The sequence below is a fragment of the Drosophila obscura genome, unplaced genomic scaffold, assembly GCF_018151105.1.
Source record: "Drosophila obscura isolate BZ-5 IFL unplaced genomic scaffold, ASM1815110v1 contig_58, whole genome shotgun sequence".
Lineage (NCBI taxonomy): Eukaryota > Metazoa > Arthropoda > Insecta > Diptera > Drosophilidae > Drosophila > Drosophila obscura.
Window position 1 is genome coordinate 3,648,327 of NW_024542848.1, and position 8,643 is coordinate 3,656,969.

Genomic DNA, 8,643 nt, shown 5'->3' on the forward strand with positions numbered 1-8,643 from the left:
AAATAACTAAAACAGTGTGACCATGCACCTAAAACGTGCTTGGTCACTCTGATGAATCAGCTGTGTTTTGTAACTAGTGCCAGTTGTGGCCCAAACAGAGCGCAAAATGTAACTACGGCATGCTGTTATCTAAACAATTTTATGATGCAAGTATGCATAGGAGAGTATGGAGCCACATTTAAAGGCCTATTAATTGAAAGCCCAGCAGACACTGATGCTGAAGCCGTCCGTGGTCAACTCTACAGCCGGGTCAGTATCTTTTTGCCTCTACCTGTTTAAGGTGAATATTTGATTTTTACCATCTGTGTAATAGTAAATTAGATTATCTTGTCGGAGAATATTAAAAATATCCTTAATGTGCATAAGGAAGGCAAGGAAGGCAAAATACCGAAACAGCCAAAATGGCTTTCAAATGCAAAATTAAGGATTTTTTGTGCGATATTAAAAAAAAAATGAAATGTGTCCTTTCATAGTTGAAAATTGTTATTGGTACACTGTAAAAAAAGCAGACGCTCCCCCACAATTTTTTTTTTCCAAGAATGGATCCTTTTTTATTATTTAATTATTATTTACTATTATTTTTATTATTAATTGTTTTATGTTGATTACTAAGTTAAGGTTAAGTGACTGCATTCCCTGAATTTATTAGTAAGTAAGTGAGCCCTCATAGCATTTATCAAAATGTATTATATTAAGTACAAGCTCGGTCTCGTGACTTTTGACGGGAGGGAAAAGAACAGTGATTGATCGGGGAACACTGATAGAACGTCGTCGGGTGAAAGCTGCACAGATTCGACACAAACGCATAAAGCTCCGCCAAGCGAGAGAGAGCGAAAGCTCAACCACCAACATCAGCACAGAGAGAGAGACCAATAGAACAATGACGATATCGCCGAAACCAGAGAGCGGGAGAGCAGAGCCGAGAGCGACAGAAACCATGGCAACGGCAGCAGCCCCTGGCTGGCTGCAGAGCGGTGCGGTTAAGCGGGAGAAAAGAAGAATAAATAAACGACACTTAAATAACTACCAGCGCGTCATCATCCTTTGTCGATCTCTGCCGGTTTCCCCGCTCCATGACCTGTAGTTTCCCAGAGGTGCCGCCCGTCGATTGCCCAGGCATCCTCTGTCGATCTATGCACGTATCCCTTCCCCCGCAGACCAGTATCTTCCCCGAGGTGCCGCCCGGCGACTGCCTAGGAATCTTTGGGGGATCGCTGCCGCTCCCCGTCGCATACACCATTCTCTTCCCCAGGGTGCCGCCCGGCGAATGCCAAGGTATTCCTTGGGGAATCTCTGCTCGTACCACACCCCCCGTAGACCAGTATCTTCCCAATGGTGTCGCCCGGCGACTGCCCAGGTATTCTTTGGGGGATCGCTGCTGCTCCCCGTCGCATTCTCTTCTCAAGAGTGCCGCCCGGCGAATGCCAAGGTATTCCTTGGGGAATCTCTGCTCGTACCCCACCCCCCGTAGAGCAGTATGTTCCCAAAGGTGCCGCCCGGCGACTGCCCAGGTATTCTGTGGAAGATCTCTGCCGTTCCACCCGCCCACTCGCCCCCTTGTGACTTCTCAGAGGTGCCACAGGCGAGGATCTTTACGTAGATTCAAACTCCCTTCGCATGCCGAGGGCTGTCGGCAACGAGAGCGGGAGCGTGGGCGGGATCCCAAGCGTGGGGGGTATGCGCGCGAGAGCGCGTCGCCGGGGGGAAAAATGCTCTTAAGTACGAGGACGAGAGCGAGGGCGACCGCTTGTGTAGCTGGAACGCTAACAGCGATGTGTGGCTGGAATGCCCACAGAGCGGTTGCCCCGCCAGCGCCGTCTTCACTCTGAACATTCTCCCCCCCTTGCAGGTTTGCAAAAATTCTCTTAAGTCTGCGTGCACGCACCAGACACGATCCATCCAAACACCGTGCTTTGAGCCACGGGAAGGCCGTCTGCGCGGGCGAGAAATCCAGGTTGAATGACCCTTGGATACATATCTGCACCCAAGACGAGCAAGATGGTCGTCGGCTTGTGGAACTGCTCGTTGGCCAACTTCAAGTCGTCGAAGCGAGCACGGACGGTGTCGCTCAGTGGACGGATCGGCGTACGGACGCGCAGACGGGGCTCGATTTTGAAGACGGCCTCCACTTGGAAGTCTCCTGTCTTAGCCCGGATCATGGCGGTACACACCTTCTCGTCCCCGATGCAGGTGGTGGGCAACTTCAACCACTTCGGCGTCGATGCAGCTGACAGGCGTGCAGGGATCGATCAGCGCACTCATCACCTTAGTGCCTTGCTGCACTGCGAGGACCACCAGTGCCGTCGGGAGGACGTTGATGCTCCGGTGTTGGAGCAAGGAGTTTGCTGTCGGGGCTGGACTTCCGATGACAGGGCGGCTGACCGAAAGACGAGGGCGTGGATCGGCGCGGGAAGACGGAGGTGAAGTCGACGGTGCCGAAGAGGAGCCGGCAGGGCGCCGAGTCCCGGGCAGGTGGAGCAGCGTGTGGTGGTTGCGCGTGCACACCTTACACAGGTCTCCACTGCGGCAGTCCTTGCCCGAGTGCTCGTGAGCCAGGCAGTTTGAGCAATATTTATGTAGGAGGACGGCTCGGAGTCTCTTCTCGACGCTCAAGCGGATAAATTTTCGGCAGTTCCTCAGTACTCCTGGACACACTCGGCATTGGAAGGAGGTATTACCTCGTGCAAGTGTGCGATCCGACCTGCGGCTGGATAGGGACCGTGAGGAAGTTTGAGGGGCCATATCTGCCTTCCGGAAAAAACTAGGATGAAAGAAAGGAGTCAACGAAGCATTAATAAAGAGCTGGCACGGGTTGGCATATGGATACTGATACGGATAGCTAAGCTGGATTTAAGCATAACAAAAGGACGGAGTCTTATGAATCGGAGCCTACGCGAGAGTAGGTGGAAAGGACCTCCGATTCCATAGGCAGCAGAACCACCTTCGTGATCGGTCTCTTGATAAGGCCGCGAACCGTGAGAAGGTCTACCACACGGACCTTATCATCGGCTCCAGGCGCGTTCTGTACACGGTCGAGACGCCATTCCTGAGCGGGGATGTTCTTCTCCTTGATCACCACCAAATCTCCAACCTCGAGGTCGCTTGTCGGATGCTGCCATTTGTTACGCTTGTGCAACTCTCGCAGGTACTCTGTCTTCCAGTGCGAACAGAATTGCTGGTTGAGAGCCTTGACAATGTGCCAGCGGTTTAGGATGGAGGAGGCGCTCGCTTATATTTCTGGCTCTGCCACGGATAATAGCGGACCACCAATCAGTCGCCAACTCCTATAATGTGTGTTTGGACGTACACATCGACCGTTGGAACAGAGCCTTGAAGCTCTTCACACCTGCTTCCCACAAGCCCCCCATATGTGGGGCTCCGGGAGGGATAAACCGCCACGATAGCCCCTGCTGGCTTTACACCGCAGAAGTCCGAGTGCGAATGGCCTCGAGAAGCTCCACAGCCAGAGAGCGGGACGCGCCGACAAAATACCTGCCGTTGTCGGATTGAACTTCATGAGGACACCATCGTCTCGCGACGAAACGAGCGAAGGCGGCTAGGAAGGTGTCGGTGGATAAATCGGACGTATGCGACATGCGCGACCTGTGAAACTTTTCACGTCGAAGGGGCCGGCGAAGTCGACTCCGGTGTATGTGAACGGCCTGGAGAATGTGACTCGTGAGGCAGGAAGGTCGCCCATTAGTTGGGTTTGGAGTCGCTTACGATGGCCTCCTTTTACTCTTACGATCCAGTATATTGCCCGGATAAGGCGGATGACCAGCTGGTTCCCACCATGTAGCGATATATGATGGGTGAATCGAACCAGCAGGCGAACCAGGAGACATGCGGGTGGCAACAGGATTGGATGCCGCTCGTTGTAGGACATGGACGCCGAGGCTTGGACTCGGCCACATGCCCGCATGACTCCGTTCTGGTCAAGGAACGGATTAAGATTCTGAAGAGAACTCGTAGTAGGGAGTGGCTGCTTGTTTAGCAGGCACCGATGCTCCCCAGCATAATGGAAGCGTTGGGTTGTCAGTGTGACCGCTTGGAGAGCGGCAGCGACCTCCATTCCGTTCAGCTCCTCGGAGACATGGGTCGTCTGCCCTTTAACTCGCTGGGTGAACCGCCGAACGTAGGCGATCACGCGCAGAGCGCGCCCGAGTTCGGAGAAACGGCTGAGGATATCGGAGGCGCTGCTGGTGGCATGGTGTACCTTGACGACTCGCTTCTCCAGGTCAGTCTCAAGGACTGAGTCCCGCGGACATGGCCACTCCGATTTTGGACCACGCAACCAAGCAGGGCTATGCCACCACATATCACTTCCGACCAGGTCAGTGGGTCCTCGCCCTCGACTGGCCAGGTCGGCTGGATTGTCCTCGGATCGGACGTGGCTCCATCGCTCGCTGGGCCAACATAGAGTGATTTTGGCTACTCGATTGCCCACGAAAATGGTCCAATCGCATGCAGGTCTGTTCAGCCAGGCCAACACAACCGTGGAATCGGTCCAGAAGGATACTTGGCTGGTGTCCAGTGGCAGTTGAGGAAGGATGGCCTCGGAAAGCTCTGTCAGAAGGACATCTCCGCACAGTTCGAGTCGAGGCAAGGAAACCGTTTTCACGGGGGCCACGCGGGTTTTAGCTGTGAGAAGGGCACAGACAATGCCATGCGGTCGCTCAACTCGGATGTAAATCGCTGCCCCATAGGCACGTTGTGACGCGTCGCAGAAGCCATGTATCTGCACCTTGGCCATTGGACAAACGTGCAATCACAGCGGAATGCGGATATCCTGGATGGCCGGAAAACTTTTCAGGAACGTCTCCTAGGTTTGAGATAGATCGCTAGGGAGGACGTCATCCCACCCTAACTCTCTTAGCCAAATTTCCTGTATGAACATTTTGGCTTGGATAACAAAGGGGGCAAGCCATCCCGCTGGATCGAACAGCTGCGCAATCTGCGATAGCACATTGCGCTTCGTACAGGACTCCCGCTGAAGTACTTCGGGAGGAGCAAAGAAGAATTCATCAGCACTGGCTTGCCATCGGATCCCCAATGTCTTAGCGAAGTAGGTGGTCGACCGGAATGTCGCGCAGTATGCCCTTGTGTTTCGCTGTCCACTTTCGGAGTGGAAATCCTGCGGAGTCGAGTGCTTTGCGTAATTCTGAAATGGCGGAAATTGCCTGCGACTGAGTGTGAGCACCAGCCAGCACGTCGTGCACGTACATGTAGCTCTACAGGATGTCGCTTGCCATTGGCAACTGTGGGCGAACCTCTTGTGCGAGTTGATTAATGTCGCGAAGGGCGAGGTACGGTGCGCAATTGACTCCAAAGGTGACAGTGGCAAGCTCGTAGTCACACACGTCCCCATTACGGTCGCGAGAGAGTATTCGCTGATGGGGCTTGTGTTGGGAAGACACTTGGATCTGGCGGTAAATCTTGCTGATGTCGGCATTGAAGACATAGCGGAAGGCTCGCCACCTCAGGATTTGCATGGTCAAGTCAGACTGAAGGACTGGCCCCGAATGCAATGTGTCGTTGAGGCTTTTCCCGTTGGAAGACGGGCTGGAGGCGTTGAAGACCACGCGCAGTTTGGTTGTGGTGCTTTCGGGTTTGAACACGGCGTGATGTGGAAGGTAGTAATGGCCGGAGTCATGACTGGGTGTAACCGCTGTCATGTGGCCTAGCTCTAAATATTCCTGGATAACGGCGTCGTACTGCTCTTTGAGTTTTTAGCCCCCATCGGGGGCTCGTTTAGTGGTCTGGCGGAAGTTTTCCTCGCACAGAGAATCTGACTCACTCGTCGGTCTCCCCAGAAGGTCCTCCACTTCCCAGAATTTGGTGAGAAGCTTCACGAGTCGGACATCCGAATCTAACGAGAGCTTCGTGGTGAAGGCGAAAACCGTCCGAGTCGAGTCAGCTGATACCGGACCGGATAGGACCCATCCGAAGATGGTCTCTTGTCCCAGCAGCGAGCCGCAAATGTCAGACCGGAAGCCGCTCAACAGAATAGAAGGAAGGATGTCAGCGCCTAAAAGCACATCAATCTGCGAGCTTCGGTGGAAGGAGGGGTCTGCCAGCGGGAGGTTTGGAAGCTCGTCCAAGAAGTGCTGCGGTATCAGATATGAGGGTAGGTTATCTGCTAGTTGAGGCAGAACATATGCCATGGTCTCGATCTTGAGGCCAGGCCTGGAGGCGGCCCCGATCATGAAGTGACAGCGCCTTTGTGCCTTAGCCGCTACGGTTTGGTTTAAACCTGCGACTTGAGCCTGTATGGCTTCGAACGGTAGCTTAATAATGTTAAAGAGACGTTCAGTGATGAACGTCGCTTCGGAGCCTGAGTCAATCAGTGCGCGGACAGGGAAATTGGACCCCAGGTGGCAAATATTAATGAGTGCCGTGCCCAGAAGAACGGTACTTGTGCTGGAGGCGAAAAGTTCTGTACGTTGGGCTGAGATTCGGATGAGCTGGGGTTTGGGCGGATGTCGAAGCCGTTACGCCGGATGAAGGAGCGACACGATGCAGAAGCGTGTGATGCCTGGCCCCACAAGTGGAACAATTGTGGCTGCTGGAGCAGTCGCGAAGCAGATGACTTCTTGCGAAGCAATTTAGGCCAAGCTGCTTTTTTTAATGCAGCTGGAACGTGCATCAGCGGACATGTTGAGAAAGCGGGGACAAACTCGAATCGGGTGATTCTCTTTGGAACAGAGGTCACACGTTCGCTTCTTCGGACTCACTTGGGTATTGAAAGAGTGAACCTTGTTTGGCGTCGGACTGCCTTGCGAAACGGAATGGATTGGAGTGGTTTCGAGAGGTGGGTGGATTTTGGACGCCTTTGGAGGGTGGCGGATTCGTAGCCCCTCGTGAGGTGGAAGGGTCGCTCTCAATAGCCTCGAGCGTCAGATAGCACTGAGTGAGGAAGGAGTCGATTTCCTTCCAGGGCGGCACCTCTTTTTTCTCCGTTACGGACGCTACCCACAACGCCCGGCTCAACTTCGGCAATTTGGAAGCGCAGCTTCCCCAGCTGTCCGTGCAGACGTTAGAGACCGCTAGCGCATTTAGGACTCCTTGCATCGTACTTTGAAGATCCTTCAAGGCACGACTGCACTCGGAAGTCACGCGGGGCAAAAAGAGGAGAATGTTAATTTGGTTGGTCACCACAAACCGATTGTTCTCATATCGGCTACGGAGAGCCAACCATGCGGACTCGAAACCGTCATTAGTGAGGGGGGATTTCTCTACGATGGCCTTCGGATCGCCCCGGGTCTTCTCGGTGAGGTAGTACAACCTCTCTACCGGAGACAATCTAGGATTGTTGATCACGACCGCAGTGAACAGATCCCGGAATGTTCGGGATTCGCCGTATGTGTCACGGATGTCCGCTTGGATTTCTGGCTCCTCGTCAGTCATCACCGCGGAGCAGGCCTTGTACTCGGCCTCGACGTCCGTCCACATGCTGATTTGGCCTCGACGGACCTCGGACAAAGAGGCGGATGGGGCGGCGGTGATGCGCTCTGCCAGGTGCGACAGTCGGCCAATAGCGGCGGACAATTTGGTCCGAGCGACTGAGGTGGCGGATTGAGCCATTGTGATGCAGTGGCGAGAGCTGACGGGGCTGCTGACGAAGGAGCCCTTCGGATCTTGTTTGGTCACACTGGAACCTTAAGAGTGACAGGAGACGGGAACAGAACCGATTTGGTCCTTGCCGCAGGGCTGCTCTCGGAGTGAGGGGTGCCTTGATTTTCTGAGTCGGCGTAGTTCCGGAGGCGGACGAGGTGCGTAGCCGGTTGGAAGAGGTCACAGGCAAAAGCTGGTTGCCGTCCTTGTGACCTGTTGGCATATTCCCAGATCACACACGTTTCGAAAAGATAACCCAGTTACGGACGGCTGGAAGAGAAAAAGGCCTAAAGCTAGCATGAATGCAATAATCAGATCGACTCGGATTGTTTGAGATCACCTGTAGGTGTGAGGTCCCAAACAATGAGTGACCTTATATTGAGCTGAGCTGAGGAGAGGAACGGTCACACTGGTGGTGGCAATATTTTGGGAAATATTGTTAGTTAGTTTGTTTACCCCTTTGAAGGAATCGTGAGAAGAACCGGGTTATTGGCGGATGGAAGGCGGATGGACGGTGGACGGAAGTGACACGGACACCACACAAAAAATAAATAATGATTTTCTTATCAAAAATAAATTTTCTGATTGTGGAAAAATGTATCACTCCATCAATCAACCAATTCAATCAAAACAATCAATTAAATTAATCAATTCAATCAAATCAATCAATCAATGTGATTTATTTATTGTTCCACTCGTGTATAGATGCCGATAGTTGGGCCTTGGATTGGGCCACCTCTGATGCACGGAACAAAAACAAAAAAAAAACCGAAACACCAATTTGCCAATTGGGAGTGGCAATTGCCAAATAATTACTATTAGTGCGCCGTGCCTTGGTCGCGAGTAATTTATTTGGAAAGTGGAGAATATTGGAGTTGGGGTAGCGGTCGAGAAATGTGGCTGAAGTGCACGAATTGTACGAAATCTGGAATTTAATATTAAATTTGGCACTTGCGCGGAATATGTATGTAGTGTATGTGTGTGCAGTATTTAAATACGGAATGTGGTATATTTATGTGGGGTGTAATA